The sequence below is a fragment of the Perognathus longimembris genome, chromosome 6 (genome assembly GCF_023159225.1).
Source record: "Perognathus longimembris pacificus isolate PPM17 chromosome 6, ASM2315922v1, whole genome shotgun sequence".
Classification (NCBI taxonomy): domain Eukaryota; kingdom Metazoa; phylum Chordata; class Mammalia; order Rodentia; family Heteromyidae; genus Perognathus; species Perognathus longimembris.
Genome location: NC_063166.1, coordinates 9,759,421 through 9,779,309, shown reverse-complemented (window position 1 = coordinate 9,779,309; position 19,889 = coordinate 9,759,421). Strand labels below are relative to the sequence as shown.

General features: G+C 44.6%; 1 protein-coding gene across 1 annotated transcript in view; it reads right to left on the bottom strand.

Annotated features, from left to right (window-relative positions):
• Btbd9 (BTB domain containing 9) overlaps positions 1–3,756 on the bottom strand; it is a 324,638-nt gene extending 320,882 nt beyond the window's left edge. Inside the window, exon 1 of the mRNA XM_048347832.1 lies at positions 3,643–3,756. The gene's annotated coding sequence lies outside the window, so the exon portion shown is untranslated. The remainder of the gene's footprint in view (positions 1–3,642) is intronic.
• Positions 3,757–19,889: the final 16,133 nt, after the last annotated feature.

Sequence of the window (19,889 nt, the reverse complement as noted above, 5' to 3'; positions counted from 1 at the left end):
AAAGAAAGAAAGAAAGAAAAGCCAGAAGTAAAGCTGTGGCTCAAGTGATAGAGCACTTGCCTTGCCTTCAGCAAAAAGAAACTCAGGGACAGCACCCAGGCCCAAGTTCAAGCCCCGGGACAAGAAAAAAGAAGAAAAAAAAAAAAAACTTTGCGGGGCTGGGGATATGGCCTAGTGGCAAGAGTGCTTGCCTCCCATACATGAAGCCCTAGGTTCGATTCCCCAGCACCACATATACAGAAAATGGCCAGAAGTGGCGCTGTGGCTCAAGTGGCAAAGTGCTAGCCTTGAGCAAAAAGAAGCCAGGGACAGTGCTCAGGCCCTGAGTCCAAGGCCCAGGACAGGCCAAAAAAAAAAAAAAAAACTTTGCAAAAATAAAACAGCAACTAGAGGAAAAAAATATAAACATTTTAACATCTAGAAACATCTCATCTATTTATCCATTCCCTTCCCACCGGTATACTCTTTTCCTCTCCTTAAGGTCTAAGTCTACACTCTCCTATTCAAAGCAATCCCTTGCTATCAATTTTTTTATCCAAAACTATTCCTCACCCAGCAAAATGGCTGACATAGCCAGCAAACAATAAATATTTGTTCAGTTGTTAAATAATGCAACATATCTTGTGTAGTAGCCTTACTCACTGTGGCTAGGAATCCAACTCCAGGTTCACACACTACTCAAGATATTTTCATACAACAAACGATGTTATGAATAAAGGCCAAGGGGTCAACATTCAGCAACAGTCTGTACTGTCAAATATTTCTGTCAATATTTTTGAGTCCTTCTGCAATAAGGCTCCTTTTCTATTTTTATTTGTTTTATAGGATCAACGATAACTGCAAATCTCACAGACCACTAAGAGATAATCCCAAGCAAAAACTGTGCCACTGATAAGGCTGGATAACAACTTCAGTTGCATCCTATCAGTAAATTTCCAATAGAAAGGCCTTGAAGCATCTTGGGTTGGCTTCAGCAACTGAGGAATGCACTACTAACTACATAAGATTACACATCAGATATTTATTCCAATTAGCAATTGAAATTTTAAAAATATGTAATGCTGGGCTGGGGATATAGCCTAGTGGCAAGAGTGCCTGCCTCGGATACACGAGGCCCTAGGTTCGATTCCCCAGCGCCACATATACAGAAAACGGCCAGAAGCGGCACTGTGGCTCAAGTAGCAAAGTGCTAGCCTTGAGCGGGAAGAAGCCAGGGACAGTGCTCAGGCCCTGAGTCCAAGGCCCAGGACTGGCCAAAAAAAAAAATATATATATATATATATATAATGCCTTCCTGCTGGCTTAACCAGAATATCCAAAAATATTAAATAAAAATACCACTTAATTCTTCTAAAAGACTTAAACACAAACAAAAAAAGACTTAAGCAGGGACATCCAGATGCTGATATCTTCAACACTTCCCCTTCCCATCTTCTTAAGCACTCTCTCTTCAGCATTTCCCTCCCAGGGACCTACTTTCCTTCTTCTAGTCGAGTCATATGTAGTCTCAATATGTCCCTAATAACCAAATTCCCATTCACTTCTCAGCATATAATTCCTTATCTCTTTCCTAAAAGACTAGCTCCAGCCTTACTTCTTCCAAAAGATCCCAACTCTGACCACATCTTATCTTTTGTAAGTTTACACTGTACTTAGAGAGTCCTCATATAACCTCAGTTAATTTCATAATTCCTCTAACATGCCTGCCCTGCTCCAACTAAATTATTCTCCCTTAACAGGAAAAAGTCAGGTCTTCTATGTCATTTCTTTTTGTGTGTGTGAAGCTTGAACTGATCAGGGCCTGGGTGCTTGCTGTCCCAGAGTTCTTTTGCTTAAGGCTAGTTCTCTATCAATTTGAGCCACAGTGCCACTTTCAGTTTTTGAATGGTTGACTGGAGATGAGTCTCACCAGGACTTTTCTGCCCTGAATGGCTTCAAAACGTGATCCTCAGATCTCAGCCTCTTTGAGTACCTAGAGTTACAGGTGGTGGAGCTTTCTATATCATTTCTAAGCCTATAATCCTCCTACCACATCTAATATAACCCTGGAGGAAGGGCCTGTATAAAGTGAAGGAATAAACTACTTTCTACTCAAAGATACACACTCAGTCACAGAATAAATCATAACATGTATTGTGTGCTTACTCTATGACAAAAACTCTTCTTGGTGGAGATATGATCCTTGTCCTAAACGCTGTTACAAGAAGAGTATATGAATTCTAATAATACAGAGTCAAGCTTACTGCCTCCAGGATATTAAGAACCTCAGGTAACATATTCTACCGAACCTCAATGATAAAATGGAACTGCAGAATTTTAGGGCTAGATGGAAAATAAACTTTGAAATTATTTCCCTCAATTTTCTCACAGAAATCATAATTAAATTTCAATACAATCACACACAAGCACGCCTGTCCTGGGGCTTGAAGCCAGGGCCTGGGCACTGTCCCTGAGCTCAAGGCTAACACTCTACCACTTGAGCCTCACCTTCATTTTCTGGCTTTTTTTGGTGGTTAATTGAAGATGAGAGTCTCACAGACTTCCCTATCAGACTTTGCTGCCCGGGTTGGCTTCTAATCTCAGCCTCCTGAGTAGCTAGGATTGCAGCCATGAGCTATTGACACCCCCCCCCCCACACACACACACACAATATTTTTTTTAATTATTGATAGTTCCTTAATCAATAGGAACTCAGGGTTTTTTTTAAAGGTAGCACTATTCCCTGTCTCAATCCTTTTCCAAGGATAAATAAGGCCCCCACATTATCTACAATTGTGGGAGCCCAGTGCACTGAGCTATGACTTGGGGTGCGTTTGGTGCTGACTTCTCCCATCCGATTCAGATGTTGGATAGAAACAGTATTTTTTCCGCCTACTAAACTAAGTCCGTATTGCTTAAACTTTGATTAAAAACCACAACAAGAAGCAGAGTGTTTTCATACTTTCTTGTCCCTGGTGATGACCAACGAAAAACCAGGTCTCTGGAAATAAGATAGGAGGAGATGCGAGTCCACAGGAGGTAGGTACCAGTCCCTGGGCCTCCACACCCACAGCCACACCGGCTGGCACGCCGGGGAAGCACGTGGGCACGCGCGTGAGGCTGGAACCATCCGGGCAACAGGTGAGCCGCCCCCGTCCTCCCCGACAGGTGGCCTGCCCCGGAGGTCGTGGGTGTGTCCCGCGCGCGCGCCGGCCGCACCGCTTCGCAACTCTCCCCACCACAAGCCGCCCCCGGCCCGGAGACCCGGGGGCGAGGAAGGGGACGGGTCCGGGCGAGCCCAGATTTGTCTCCGAGCCCCAACCCCGCGGTGGGGATGAGGGTCCCCGCTTCCGCCTCCTGCCGCTCGCGCGCGCGACCGCGTCCCAGCTCCGACGCGACGCCGCCGAGGAGCCCGGGCTGCTTCTCCTCAGCCGAGTTCCCCAAATCCACGGCACCTTCCAGACGCACGAGCCACTCCCTCCCCACGGGGACCCCTCGCGACCGCGTCCCCGAACGCCGGGCCACGGAACTGACCCTCGTCAGCCCCCGTCCCCGGCTCCTTCCCCGCCCCCCGGAAAAGGCGGCGGCGGAGGGGCGTGGAGCGGCGCGCGCCCCCGCGCCCCGGGCCCGCGCAGCAGGTGAAGCGAGCTCCCGGCGACTCACCCCAACAATGTTCCTCTGCGACCGGGCCTCCGGCGCCGCCGCCTCCTCCGCTCGCCGCGCTCCCCCCTCGTAGCCGCCGCCCCCTCGGCCGCTGCCGTCGCCGCCGTCCTCGCCGCCGCCGCCGCCGCCGCCGCCGCCGCGGCGCGCGTCCGCTTTCACGCACACCGCCGTGGCCGCGCACGCGCCCTGCGGGCTGGCGTCACCTACCAACCGGTCGAGCGCGGACCGGCGGGCCCCGGGATCTGAGGTTCCAGGGTCTCCGGGGCTGGGGTCTGCGGCTTCTTCCCCACTTCCCCGACCCGCTGCCCCTCCTGAGCAGGGGCCCCAGGGTGTGTGGCTGCCCTGCCGGCACCTGGCTGCGGCCAGCGCGTCATCGTACGTCACTGTGTGGCGTCACCCGTGCGTCACTGCGCACGGCCGGGAGTCCCGGGCGCCGGGGGACGCGGCTTGGGACTCCGGAGCTTTTGCGCTCGAGGCTGGCGCGCTACCGCTCGAGCCACAGCTCCACCTCCGGCTTTTTGCCGGTTGGTTGGTGATAAAGAGTCTCATGGACTCAACTTCCTTCCCGGGCTGGCCTCCGGCCTGGATCCTCTGATCGCAGCCTCCGGAGCCGCTAGGATTACCGGCGCGAGCCACCAGCGCCCGGCTCCCTTGGAGAGCTTTGATGCCGAAAGGAAGTCCCGAGGGTGAGGCCGCTGGGGGCACCTGGGCTTCTCCTGCTTTGAACTCCCCGTTTGGGATCCTGGCAGTGCCACCGCGCGCCCCCACGACGCCTTCGAGGACCACAAATAGCCCATTGAGACTTGGGGGGGAAAAAAAATTCTTCTCTCAGGAGAAGCAGGGACTGACTTGGAGTTACAGAAACGTGGGTGCGAGTCCGAACCTGGTTGGTACTGGAAAGTGACTGCCCTTTGGGCAAACTGGGGAGCCCAGGTCTGAGGGCTGGGAGTGGGGGGGGCGGGTGGGGACTAGGAAAGACTTAATTCCAGGCCAAGGAAGCTTCATGAATAAAAGAAGTGAAGGTGAAGGAGGCGTTCTAAGGCCATTGCAATCCTCCAGGCAAGAAATAAGAAACGTAAGGCATGAAAGGGAGGAAGAGGAGAGGTGAAGGAAAAGAAGAAAGCCTCCCCAAGGCATTGAGAGTGTAGGTGATGGCCGTGCCATAGTTTCTAGTTTGAATGGTGGAATCAGCGATCAGTAACAGTTAACAAAATGGGAAAGGAGATGACTCAGTTACTCACAGGCTAGCTACCCAAAGTGAAGGGCTGGAGGCCTGGTTCTAGTGGTAGAGTATTTGCCTAACAAGCACAAGTCCCTGAGTTGAAAGCCCATGACGCCCCAAGTGGATAATACCTGCTGAGGAAACAGTTACCCCTACTCACAATGTTCCCTTACATAGGGAATGGCATCTATTAGTACAAAATGACTTAAACTGAGAGCGCCCACCTTTCGCACAGACAGCCATGTCTACTCGAGATAAGATTGCTCTCCCACCCTGCATCCATCTCACCCATGCTTCCCTCAGCCCCATGTGACTTTTTCTGCATAATATTTACAGAGACCCTAGTTGTAAGGGGGGGGAGGGGTGCGCCATTTCTCCTTCAGCCTGGACTGAAGGAGACTCGGTTGCCCTTCCCAGGCTTTCCTCCCAAATAAACCTGGTGGTCTGTTGAGTTTGCCCTTTGTGCTTTTTTTCTTTTCTTACAATAATACTTTTTGGCTTCTTGCTGCATCTGCCCCCAGTTTCCTTCTCTGGAGGGTTGACTTCTTGATTAGTTAACTTAAAAGGACAAACAACATGTGAATTCCATCCTCATTCTTTTTCTCTCTCAAAATAAAAGATTCCTTCAGGAACCTATTACATTGTACACTGCTGCTTCTTCAACAGAGATGTGGAGTGAGGGTGCCTAACCTAGCAGTACAGAGCAAGTAAACCTACAGAATTACAGGGTTTAACACTAGGAAACTGTCCAGGAAATACTCTGTAACAACTTTGATCACTGTATTATCAGAATATCTCTACAATAATTTCCGTATTTGTGGCAGTTACTTATTGCTGTAACAACATGCCTGACAGAAACAAAGGAAAGCAATGTCATGGTTTCAGAAGTTCAGACCGCTGGTCACTTGGCCCATCCCTTACGCTTATCATGGCACGTGAGCGTGTGGAGGAGGAAGCTGCCAACCTCATGACAAAAAGGAAACGAATACAGTATGGGGTGAAGGCAAAATATCCCAGCGACACATCCCCAGTGATCACTTGTCTCAAGTAGTCCTCACTTGCTGTTTTGTTTTTTTTTTTAACATCTCCCAGCATTTCCATCATATTACAAATACCTCAGGGGATTCATCCATTCAGACCCCTCAAGATCCAGTCACTTTCCAAAAGCCCACCCGTGATGGGCACTACTCTCCCAGTATGTGAATCTGTAGGCAGCATTTCATATTCAAACAATAATAACCTCATCTCTGGAAACTGCTAAAGTGTTAGATCGCAAAAGAGGCCTTATAGGTGTGATTTAGAATCTGGAGGGAGTAGGGTGCTAGTGGAAAGTCCATCTCCAAAGTGACCGGCAAAAACCACACTAGGGATGTGTGAGCAAGCAGGCTGAGCAAGCTGGAGATCCTGAATTCAAATCTAATATTGACACCAAGAAAAAAAAATCTGGGGGATGTTATCTTGAGTTTATCAGCCTAAAGACAAAAGAAGACAAAGAGGAAGCAGGGGTCATGGGGTTGAAGAAACCATACTGTGGGTGATACTGTTCAGAAGGAAATGTACTCATTACCTGACTGATGTAACTGATAATCTGTACATCACCCTTACAATAAAATTTTGGGGGAAAAAAAACTATACTGTTAGCCTTGAAGATGAATCAAAAGAATACAGGCTATATAGCTAGTTGTCAGTTCCTTAACCAAAATAATACAAATATAATACAATACACAACATGGTGTCAGAATCGGTATGAAGTGAGGGGTATATAACATGATACAGAAGAGAGAGTGATTAGTTATACATAACAGAGGTCAGAGTATTGTACATCCTATGCAGAGAGTTGTCCTAAGCAAGTGACATCATCTAATATCCTAATATCCCTTCCACAGGGTTACGTCATGATCAGTGTTAGCCTAACCTCCTCTACCTTAGGAGCCACTCCGCTATCTTAGGGCTTTCCTCCGAAATCTGGTGACACAGGTACTTCCCCAAAATGAACGGACTCAAGCCTTACCGAGGGACCCTGGCAGCGACAATCATAAATCTTAGCCCTGCCACAACAAAATCCCCCACTCTAGTGTCATGTCTCACCCAAACTGCATAAAACCAGGCTTGTAGTCCCCTCCCCCCCTCCCCAGCCCCAGCTGCTACCCTCAGCCTGACACGGTAGCCTGTCAGGTTACTCACGGTAGACTTTCAGGTTACTGACATTAAACTTTGTAGGTGACCATGTATCCAAGTGATTTTCTTTGGGAAGCCTTTCATTCTGAATAAATGTTTATATACAACTGTGTCTAAACTACAGTTGTTCGAATGGAAAAAATATATGATCACAAATAAAAGTTGAATGCAAGAGTAATTTATTTTTCTGCCATATCCAGAACACACTGTTATAACACATTGTTATAAATACCATGTTCTGGTACATTTGCCTCATAAAGTATCCCATTCCGTTTTGGAAACAGCTTGTCGTGCTAGTCCCTGACATTATATCTCCGTTTTAGCAGATGGGATGCAGTTTAAATAATTTGGCCAAGGTCAAAGTAGTTAATAAATTAGTTAATAAATGTGACTTAGTGGTAGAGTGCTTGCCTAACATGCATGAAGCCCTGGGTTCGATTCCTCAGTACCACATAAAAAAAGCCAGAAGTGGTGCTGTGGCTCAAGTGGTAGAGTGCTAGCCTTAAGCAAAAGCAGCTCAGGGACAGTACCGAGGCCCTGAGTTCAAGCCCCAGGATTGGCAAAAAAAAAAAAAAAAGAAAGAAAGAAAAATGCAATTTAAACCCAGCTCAGGCATCTTATCTCCAGGAAATCTTCCTTCAAGTCTTTAGTTGGTTTAAGTACTCTTCCTCTACACTGTTAGCATAATATACACACATTATAGCATTTACTGCAGTAATGTGCTTACTATGTGCTAGAAACATAGTTCCTGTATCCATGTTATCTGTTTAACTGTTACTGGCATTAGCTCATTTAAGTCTCATAACACCCTTTGAAGTAGTGAGATTATTAGTCACAAATTTGTAAGTCGGGAAGCCAAGCCACAGGTTAAGTAATTATTGTCACAGAATTAATAAGTAATGGAACCAAGTTTCACATCACAGCAACTGGATGTTAGAATCTAAGCTCTTAACCTCTGGACTACCATCTTGGTATCATTAATAGTGTGTTTACATTGAGGGAATCTAGGAAATGTAGCTTACAAGATGCAAGGATACCTTTAATGCAAGATTGTTATGTGTGATAACTGCTCTGTGTTCTTTATATGAACACAAGGTTCTGAGTCAAAAGACATGACACATTCAGCTACTCTTGAATAACTCATTTGGTAGTCTTGATAGGCAGTGTGGATTATGTAACTATCTGAACTAACCACTTCATAAAGAGAAAGGGTATTCTGGCTCACAGTTGGGGAAGTTTCAGTACAGGATCAATTGGCCCATTGTTTTGGGCCTTAGGCAAGTCAGTACATCATAACAGGAGTGTGTGTTGTAGTAAGATCGCTCACCTTATGCCTAAGAAGCAAAAGGAACTAGAAAGGGGCCAGGGTTCCATCGTCCCTTCCAGGGCATGCCCTTAAGTGACTGGAGGACTTCCTGTTAGACCCTACCTCATAAGAGTTCCATTACCCAATAATGCCACTCTGGGGGCCCCAGCTTTTAGCATGTGGGCATTGAAGGAACTTATAAGATCCCAACTAAAGCAGTTGGTTTGAGATTTTTCTAAATCAAGAGTTGCAAATTTTATTTTAATTTTTCTTATTTTTCTAAACTGTTGGCAATACACATTTTATAAGTAGAAAAAAAAAGTCCTCCCCCCATTACAATTTTGATTTCTCACACTTCTATTTCAGATGAGTTTCAGATTAAGATATGTGGGTTAAATATAGCATTTGAGTTCACAGAAAATCAAGACTACAGTATGACCTAGAAAATCCAAGTTGGTAAAACTGCCCGGACAAAGCAGAACATACTGCAAGTAACACGAAACAGCCAAGCAATGGCCCTTTTCTGTTTTTCACTTATGTCTTAATAATGTGGAATCACTTGTGGGCCATTTGGACATGTGTTCCCTTGCAGAGAACTAAGAAAAATCTATTACCTTCCTCTATGCTGATGTCATTTTACATAATGAATGGTAAGATTTCATTTGATCCCAGTGCTTACCATTTATCAAAAAAATTCGATTTAAGTCACCTGTTCCAAAAGTAAAATTATGATCTTAGTTCATGTTCTCGAATTTGATTGGCTTAGATCCACTAACTAGCTACTAGGTTGATTTATTTTTTTATTTTTTTATTTTTTTTAGCTTAAGGGGAATGTTTTGGAAGTAATTCTTCCAGGTAGATTCTCTTTGCTAGAAGCCATTCATTCCATAAGAACATCATTCTAACTTTCCTGTCATTTCTTCTGTGAAGTTTTTCAGTGCAAATCTTTATCACTGTTGGACAGGGTGCACCTGTTTCTTAACAGCCCAGGCTGGTGGCAAGTGCTCAGTGCTCAGTGCTCGGTGCTCGGCCGAGCAGATGGTTGCCATGTGCTATGAAGGAAGAATCCTCAGTTGCCAGATCTGAAATCTGTGGAGCTCTGGTATTGCTTAATAACGTGAACTTCAAAAAAAAGGAAAAAGCATAACTTGCAAATCTGTAGCCATTCTGCTCTATTGTATGCAACTCGAAAGTCGTAAATACTTTGTATTTTTTGAAGAGTTGATTTCAAGGGAAATCCTAGATTGCCTGCTTCTCTCTACTGCTGTAGAGAAGGGAATGTTCTCAGGAAAATGACAATCATAATGGGGTGACTCACTCTTCACAAAAGGCTGTCAACCTTCTGCCATCTGCCCGTCTAGATCCTGAACAGTGTATATCTGCTGTCAGCCTGTTCCAATCCTAGCTGGTTCAACAGAAAAATCACATACTGGACCATATTGTCTTGAGCTCACAAACCTGCCATCCATCCCCCTGACTTACAGTTTCTATTTTCAGAAACATGTCTTGTGCATGTCTTAAAGGATTCTGGAAGAGCAGCTCTATAGAACCCATCTGTGCCTTTACGATGACACTGTTGGGTGCTCTCACTCTTTGTATATCCATATTGGAAATCTCACATGGTAAGACCATTTTTTTCAGGGCCAAGTATAAAATGCCTGACTACCCCTTAGTAACTAGTGTGTCCTCTGTGGTCAAGGAAATACTGTAACTGAATGTGTTTCCCTTTCCACTTTGGCTGCCACAAAGCTGTGGATCAAATTTGTGACTTGGGGCCGAAGATGTGGCTTAGTGGTAGAACCCTTACCTAGAATGTGCAAGGCTCTGAGTTCAATCTGCAACACCACCAGAGAGAGAGGGAAAGAGAGAGAGAGAGAGAGAGAGAGAGAGAGAGAGAGAGAGAGAGAGAGAGAGAGAGAGAAACCAGAGCCAGAGAGAGAAACCTGAGTATGAACCAGGTTCATACTCAGACAGAGCCACCATACTCTCTCTCTCTCTTCCTCTCTCTCTATATATAGATAAAGATATTGGTGCCAGTCCTGGGGAACTTTTTTGCTCAAGGCTAAGTGCTCTACCACTCTGGCCACAGTTCCACTTCAGGCTTTTTGTGGGGTGGGGGAAGGTGTTAATTGGAGATAAGAGTCACAGACTTTCCTTCCTGGGCTGGCTTTAGTTTGTAATCATCAAATCTCAGCCTCCTGAGTAACTAGGAAGATAGGCTTGAGCCACAGGCACCTAGCTTATAACTCTTTAACATTCTGGATATAATTCCACTAGCTACCTCAAGTTGTTTGTGGGAAAAGGATATCAGCTCTGCTTATGATGAACAATGCCTATCCTTTGCCCTCAATTCAGGTCAGAGTTAAAGCTTAGTCACTATTCCATGCTGGTAAGAATGTGTCTTATGAGTTTTCCAGGGTTTCATAAGAGATAAATAAACCCTTAAACAATGAATCACATCCAAAGCAGTTTTAATGTGATTGCAACTCTTCAGAATGTCATTCTTTTTTTTTTTTTTTGGCCAGTCCTAGGCTGTGAACTCAGGGCCTGAGCACTGTCCCTGGCTTCTTTTTTTCTCAAGGCTAGCACTCTGCCACTTGAGCCACAGCGCCACTTCTGGCCATTTTCTGTATATGTGGAGCTGAGGAATCGAACCCAGGGCTTCATGTATACGAGGCAAGCACTCTTGCCACTAGGCCATATTCCCAGCCCCCAGAATGTCATTCTTTTAACTTGGATTTTTTTCCTCCTGAGAGAGACAGACAGGTGAGATGATGGTTTTCACGCTGAAATAAGAAACTTCAAGCCCCAAGTTTTCCACTCAAGTAATTTCTCACTGTCTCTCAGTATTCTCTTCTAGTATGCTGGAATTTGACAGACTAGTTTTCTGTATATAGGCTTTGTTTTAACTGCTCTCTACCTCACACATTAATGCATGAAACACAATCTCTCAATATTTCCACATACATTTTTTTTGTTGGTACTAGGATTGGAACCCAGGACCTTTGTATATGCCAAGCAAGTGAGCTAACCCTGAGCCATTCTTTCTGTTTGCATTTTGATTTTGAGATGAGGCCCTACTAACCTTGCTGTGGCTGGACCCAATCTCGTGATCCTCTTATCTTTGCCTCCTTAGAGTCTGCGATTTCCAGCATGCATTACCTCACCAAGCTTCCCACATAGATACTTTAACCGAGGGTACATGGAAGCTCTAAAGGCAACAGTCGTTATTCTCTTCATGTGTCTTTTATATTTGCTAAGCTGATGTCAGAAAGCTAATTGAGTGTTCTTAGGCATTGTCATCAGATGCCAATGTCTATGCTTTAGTATCTTAATCCTGTAATTATCTCAAGACCAGTACAGCTACTTTGTAAATGCAAGGTAAACATTAAAATATACTACAATGTCTGTGATCCTCTTTTTATCATTTCTTCATTTCTTAATATACCAAAGAACCTAAAAAGTGGAAAAAGCCTATGCTCACTCCTTATTTCAGTTTACATGTGCTGTGTTACTTTGAGCTAGGCACGGGGAGATGCAGACATTGAAGATTTTGCTTTCAGAGAACTAACAGTCTAGAGGTACCCTGTTCACTGTAGACCACAAGGGGTTATTTCAGAGTGAATTAAAAACCCTGTTCATCCATCGCGCTTGCCACATTTTAGGAAGTCACTAGTCATAACAGTTACTGTATTAGATCATACATGTATAGAATGTTTCTATGAGCACAGAAAGTCCTGTTGGATTGTGCTGGCCCAAGAATCGTGTGAGAAGCAGCAAAACTTTTTACTTAGCCTGGTCTCAAACCACAATCCTCCTTATCTCTGCCTCCCTGGTTGCCAAGATTACAGACGCAAGCGGCCAAACCCAGCTCTTTCTACCTCTTTCAAACAGGTGAGTTCAAGCCCCATGACTGACCAAATAATAGTAATGGGCTTGGAGGCATGGCCCAGTTGTTAGAATTACTATTTAGTAAGTGTGTGTGCGGCTTTGAGTTCAAACCCCAGTACTACCACCAAAAAAAAGCAGAGGCTAGGGATACATCTCAGTATTAGAGCATGTACTTAAGTATACTACAGGCCCCATGTTCACACACCAAACACGCGTGCGCACACCCCCCACACACACTTCACAAAATAAGATTTTTATAATTTTAAATCAAAGAACATTATTTTTAAGATGGGCTGGGTGCTGGTGACTCATGCCTACTCAGGAGGCTGAGATCTGAGGATCACAGTTTAAAGCCACTCTGGGCAGAAAAGTTCCTAATTAACCACTCAAAAACTGGAAGTGGACCTGTGGCTCAAAATGGTAGAGCACTAGCCTTGAGGAGAAGAACACCGGCCCTGAGATCGAGCCCCAAAACAGACCCCAAAAAAAGCAAGTGGGGGCACTTTATATAGCAAACTTTGTATCACAAAACAGTTCTCATGAGAAAAACATTCTGATATTAATGTTATATTTATAATATAAACATTAAAATATAAATATTTCAAATAAATGAATTAATCATTCCACCTAGGTTAGAAAGGGCTGATGGTGTAGCTCAGTGAGGAAGAAAATGATCAAGTGTGGTGATGTATTCTGTTAATCCTAGCACTCTGGAGATCGAGACAGTAGGGCTGAGATTTCTAGGCCAGAGCAGGCTACTTAGTGAGACTCACCTTAAAAGAAGATAAAGGAAGAAATTGGATGGAGAGAGACCACATTGAAGGGACAACACAGAACGAATCAGCATGCCAGCACAGCATCTCGGTGGCATACAGCAGTAGGCCCTTCTTTCTTACTCACTTCCTGCTCAGGCAGTTCAGCTGAGGGCACTCTCATTCGGGCTGCGGGACACGGAGGTGGCACTGCTCCAAAGGTCGGAGTTCACTGGGGCATGACATGAGGAGGAGGAGACAAGCCTACCACACAACCCATCGCTGCCAGGACCACCGCTGCTCAGCCCCTCCACGCCCCTACGCCCCTCACTCCACTGTGTGGCCTGGGCCTCTGCTCTGCTCTGCTGTCCTCCGCTGTACCTGCACAGCCACCCACACAGTGACTATGTGTGATGTGCACACATACACACGCACACTTCATTCTTTGTTCTGTGACACTATAGTATGAAGTGTATGACTATTTTTTTTTATTTTGGCCAGTCCTGGGGCTTGAACAAGGGGCCTGGGCACTGTCCCTTAGCTTCTTTTTGCTCAAGGCTAGCACTCTACCACTTGAGCTACAGCCCACTTCTGGCCTTTTCTGTTTTACGTGGTACTGAGGAATCCAACCCAGGGCTTCATGCATGCTAGGCAAGCACTCTGCCACTAAGCTACATTCACAGCCTGTAAGGTGTGTGACTTTAAGAATGTGATTATTCACTGCTGTGTCCTCAGCACCTTTTACCACATGTGTTTATAGACAGAGTCTAGGTAGGCAGCCCAGATTACCTTCAAACTCACAATCCTATCTCAGCCTTCCCAGAGTTGGGATTAAAGGAAGCACCACCTTGCTCTGCTCATTAGAACCTAAATTTAAAATATATATATTAAATGGATAATGTATGAGAAACCATTTCATAACAATAACAGTACAGCCTCTACTGCCACTACTACAGCGCCTGCTCATTAACTTCCTATATACTTCAACCTTGGTGCTAGGATCCATGGCTTTTAGGAGAACATTCCATTATCCAGAACAAAGGTTATGTATATCAAGTTCTGTAGCTGGTTGTGATCCAGTAACTACATGCTGGTCTTAATATGTACTTGTACTTGAAGGTCTTTCTTTTCCTCTGCTTCAGTGGTTGGAATTTGAATATCTATATCCTACTATAAAGTTAAAAAATAATAATATGCTAAGCATAGTGGGGCTGCAAGCTAGAAGTCTTCTAGATCTCTGTAGCCACCTTTCCCTCCTTGCTAGCATGCCTTCCGCACATTTTAGATGAGAGAAATGTGATGCCACTTCTAACCCACTGATATTTTTGTCCTAGTAGCACTTGCAGCTTAACCTGATCCTGATAGATAACTCTCTTTGGCATTTACCTGTTGGTGCCGAGGATGCCATGTGCCAAAACCCGGAAATTCTACCCCAAGGTGGAACCCTAAGATGCAACCATGTGTATTCACAGAGACACAGGAAGTATTCCAAGTAATGTATCTCCTAATGAGAAAAAAAATAGGAAAACTAAAGATAAATAGTGCTTCGCTTACACTTTTTAAAGAAGGAAATAGGAACTAAGGAGAATATACATTCACACGGATTAATTCACGATATTGTAAGAAAGAAAGCTGTGAGGCAAAGGATGTAGGATGTTCTCAGTGTTAGAGCACTTGCCTAGCATGTGAAAGGCCCTGGGTTTGATCCCCGGCCATGCAAAAAGAAAAGAGAATGGAAGGGGGGGGGGCAAACATTTGTAATGGTACATGATACTTACTGTATCCCCCCCCTCCTTTTTATTTCCTGAGACCATGACTTGAACAGATTCTTTCACTCACTGGCCAGTGTTCTACCATCTGAGCCACACCTCCGACTGTGTATCAGGTTTTTAAAGACACTACAATATTGCCAAGAGTAAACACACATCATCTTGATCAAGTGTTTTTCTTACTTTTGTTTCACTCACAGTTGTTCCCTCATTTAAAAACCTTTGTATTTGAAGACCAACATTTATACAGGGAAGTGCACAGAGAATCATTATGCAGCAGTTTGTGGATTTTCAAAACAAACTCAGATCAAGAAATAGAGCATCAACCGGGCTGCAGTGCCTCATGCTCTGTCACCCTAGCTACTTAGTAGTCGGAGCTCCTGAGGACTGAGGCTCAAAGCCAGCTCTCACAAATCCTAGAGAGTCCCCTCCAATGAAAAGTGGATGTGTGGCTCAAGTGGTAGAGTGCCAGCCTCAAGCAAAACAGCTAAGTAAGAGCATGGGACCCAAAATTCAAGCCCTACTTTGAGCGAGAGCAATAGAGTGAGAGAGAGAGAGACAGAGACAGAGACAGAGAGAACATTGCCAGTAATTCTCAGACAACCTCCACTGTCATGAAGAGAAGAGACCTGGTTCTGTGGCAGAGTCCCTGTTTCCCCCAGCTATAAATCAAGGAGCATTTAGCTCCTTGTTAGTAGTGTTGTGGGGTCCACGGATCAACAGGCAATGAGACACTCAGAAAATTTTTTTAAAGATTTTATTGAGCGAGAAAGTACTGGTTTGCCACGGGATCTCAAGATGCAGTCCCAGGCCATCTCAGAAGGCTGCTTATAAACCCCAAAACTGCAGCAATTTTCCTTTTAGTTTAACTATAGGGGCTTGTTGAGAGAGAGAGAGAGAGAAAAAGAGAGAGAGAGAGAGAGGGGAGAGGAGAGAGGAGAGAGGAGAGAGGAGAGAGGAGAGAGAGAGAGGGAGGGAGAGAAAAAGAGAGAGAGAGAGGTGTTAGTCACAACAAACAGGTCAGAACGTCTTGATCTTCACTGGAAATCATCTAACAACCAGGTGGCAAAACAGGATGAAGGGGGGGGGGCAGGGGAGGGTGGCATTAACAGATGTGATCAATACAGAGCAAAACAAGTTCAAAGCAAGTAGGGTAAATACAACTACATAACTTTACAGCAGGGGCCAGCTTCAGAAAAGTTTTACATTGAACACTACAGAACACTAAAAGAAAAGTTTTACATTGAACACTACAGAACAGTATTAGCAATACTTTGTTGTTGAAAGCTAGCATAGCAACAGATTAATTATCCTCATGACTTCAGTAGCAGCCATTCCCAAACTAGAAGGGGTGCCAGTTGTAGGATGAAACCACTACTGAAGTTCAGAGTGAAGAGAGAATGTGCTTGAGACCCTTCGCTGACCCTAAGTGACCCTACCCTGGTCCTAAACTGACCTTTCGCAGGCATTTGAATCAGATTAACGGAGGCTGGACTGCACTTCCCCTTAGAATGCCCGTTGGGCAAACCTCTAATTTCCTCATTATTTAAATCTGCTTGTAATTGGATTTTCTCTTCCTTCCAGCTAAAAGTATTCTATGTAATAGAAACAAGTAAAAACCTAGGACTTGAAACACGTGACATTTCAGTGGTAGTTCAGGATTTACTGACGCATCTGTTCTTTGCTTTCGTTTGAGGCTACTCTTAGGGAAATAACTCTAAGCTGAAAATACTCTTAATTCATCTTATGTCCTCAACTATCCCATGAGGTATGGATTGTTAATTACTGTCACCACGAAACCAAGGTTTTGGGTGAAAAACCCCAACTCCAGAGATCCCAATCAGCCCCATCCATCCATACCAATTAAAGACGTGTAGTGAATGGCAGAGAAGGGGGTCAAATACGGCCATACCAGGAAGTCAAGAACTCAGTGGCCTTGAGATTGTCTTTGGGGTCTGGCATGCGTTTTAGGTTCTGCCTTCTCAAAACTATGATCTGACATAAATCTTCCTTAGAGGTTCATTATTTCAAGTATTTTGTCTGGCACACCAGTCCTCTATGTGCTGGTTGCTTGTTTTTTCTTATTTTTTCCTAACAGCTTTATTGTAATACAATTCTGTTGTTTGAAGTGTTCAGTTTAGTGTTTCTCAGTATGTCAACAGACTCGAGCAAACATCTTCATGATCCACCTCTTCAGCCACCACAGAAAGAAATCTTAATCCCATTGTCAATCACTCCTCATTCCCTCACTGTCATCCCCAGGCAACAACTAATCTGCTTTCTGCCTCCTCGGATTTGCCTAGTCCAGACATTGCATAGAAATAGAATCGTTCAGGATGTGGTCCTTTATGACCAGGTTCTTTGACAAAGAACAAAGTTTTCTTCTGTGGAATCTGATTCACTAAAGGCTGAAAACTGCTGCTTTAGGGGAGAAGTGGAAAAGGAGCAGCCAGTTACAGAGAGTGTGCCCAAACAGGGTAAAAAAAGAATTCTCTGATCATGAGATGAGAAAGGAAAGGAGATTAGGACACAAATACCAACAGGTGAAAGGCAATTTCCCTGTGGGGAAATAAGCTACAAGTCTTGTTTCCAAAGTCTGAAAGGTTGATATGGAAGTCAAATATGCATATACAGTAATTACATTGCTTTGCTCTGCCTATGCTATAATGGGGTGTGTGTGTGTGTGTGTGTGTGTGTGTGTGTGTGTGTGTGTATACTGGGTCTTGAACTCAGGGCCTTGTGTTCTCTCAGCTGTTTCTCTTCAAGGCAGGCACTTAAGTCACTTGAGCCACAACTCCATTTTCAGCTTTTTTGCTGCTTAGTTAGAGATGGTTAGAGATAAAGAGTTTTATGAACTTTTCTGTCCAGGATGTCTTCCAACCTCCATCCTCAGATCCTGGCCCCCTGAGTAGCTAGGGTTTCAGGAGTGAGCCACCATTTCATCTTTGTATCTGCTTAAATAGTTTTATCACATAGACGATCGTTACAGCCGTGAGTGTAGGTGATAATATCAAAGAAGGAAGCAATCACACAGAAAGAAAAGGCTAGTGGTAAGGACAAAATATTGAGGAAAGTTTTTACATTCCTGGCACAGCTTACAAAATGTTTCCCAGTCAGTTTCCCCTTGAATGTAGCAATAACCCTCTGAGGAAATGAGTTTGGTGGGGGTGGCTCACACTAGCTAGAGAGAGGCAAGGTTTGAAACTTGGTCTTCTGCTTCTAGGCAGCTCCTTTTCTTCTCTACTCGGTATTTCTTACCTTTATTTAAAGGGAAGAAGAAATGAAGATGAAGGAAATAGTCAGGAAAGAAGGGTTAGACTCGATGAAGCTGGGCGCCAGTGGCTCACATCTGTAATCCTAGCTACTCAGGAGGCTGAGATCTGAGGATCATGGTTAACTACACAACAACTGTAAATGGTGCTGTGGCTCAAGTGGTAGAGCATTAGCCTTGAGAACAAAGAGGCTCAAGGACAGTGTCCAGACCCTGAGTTCAAGCCCCAGGACTGGCAAAAACAAAACAAAACAAAGACTAGATTACAGTTTCATGGAAGCAAATGGAAGACCATGTATGTGCTCCCTTCAGTTAAAACCACTTAATGAGCAGAGTGTGCTCTGTACTCACTCTGCAGGGCAAGTTGTCAACAAGAATGACCCGGGAGGGCATCCTTTGACATAACATACAAGGGGTTCCTCTTGTCACTATTTCCTCATTTATGATAGTGTCCTTAAAAGCCAGAACTTTGTTTTAACATTCAAGCCTAATAAGTACAGTAAGGCACACAAGTCATACAATTTGTTGTGTTTTTCACATAATGTATGCAGGTCAAGAAACAGAAGGTCATTAGCATCTCTGAAAAGTCCTTTGCCTCCTCACCAGTTACTGTCTCCCTCCTCCCGCAATGGGAGGACTTGGCTTCTAATACAATCAGTTACTTGAAAGTGCCTGTGGTAGAGTGGCTAGATGGACAACTTAGTTATGGCCAGAAAACCCACCAGTTGATGGTGTTCCACGGGAATGACTTTTAAGACAATAAAGACTGCAAATGAATGACACCACTGTCAATGAGAACTCTGTAGTGGCTCTGTATTCTGTAGTCAGGAATTGTGCCAGAGAAACTAAGCTGCCCGATCATAATGAGAATGAAAGGTCCCACAATAATAGAGGTCGTGCACTTAACCTTCAGAAACAAAGTGGCTGCAATTATCCCAATGAGCAGTAAGGTCAGGTGGCAGTCGGCGAGGGAAGAATCTCCTATGGAGAGAGTCATGGAGAAGGTTAATAGAATATGGTCTCCCCAAGAGAAAGTCGAGGGGCAGCCAACACAGGTATTGCTCAAATTATACCAAAAAAAAAAAAAAAAAAGAAGAAGAAGAAGAAGAAGAAGAATGGAAAGGCTGAAGGCCATTCAATATAAAAAGAATCACATTTTTTTTTTCTGCTCCATTTCCTGAACTTGTATTCAGCCTCAGAACCCACTGGCTGCATGGTAGCATGGGTTGTCAAAGGAGAATGAGCCGCCACACCACAGCAAGCATGTCAGTAAGGATTCTCCCGCTCATCCCCAGAGGGACAGCAGTCATTTACTAGGGCAGCCATACATGGCTCCAAGGATCCACAAGAGCCTTTGGTGTTCTCCCAACAACTTCAGGCTCTGCTTACCCACAAGTCCATGGAGAATGTCGGTGCTGTGGTTCTCAAAGTGTGGTCCGTGACTAATAGTACCAGCAGTACCTGGGAACTTGGTAGAAATTGTAGAACCTAACCTAGTTCTGCCAGACTGGAGTGTGGCCCAGACACCTGTGCTTTGACAAACGCTCCAGATGAATCAATGGACGTTCAGTGTTGAGAGCCACAGACATAGGCCTGAGCACTTGAAACTGGTCTGTCAGATGCTGTCACTCACCACAAACAGCCCCCAATGGGGTGGTTCATATTGCTTTTCAACCTTTTTTACTCATGTTGAGATTTTGCTTGTTAGTGTTCTGTTACATGCAGTTTGCCTCCATAGATGGTAACTTTTCTCAGTATAGTATCCTTCTATTTTCAGCCTTCTTGTTCTGCAAAGACATTTAATATGATTGTGTGCTTCTAATCATGTGGTACATCCTCCATTAACTGTTTAATATCC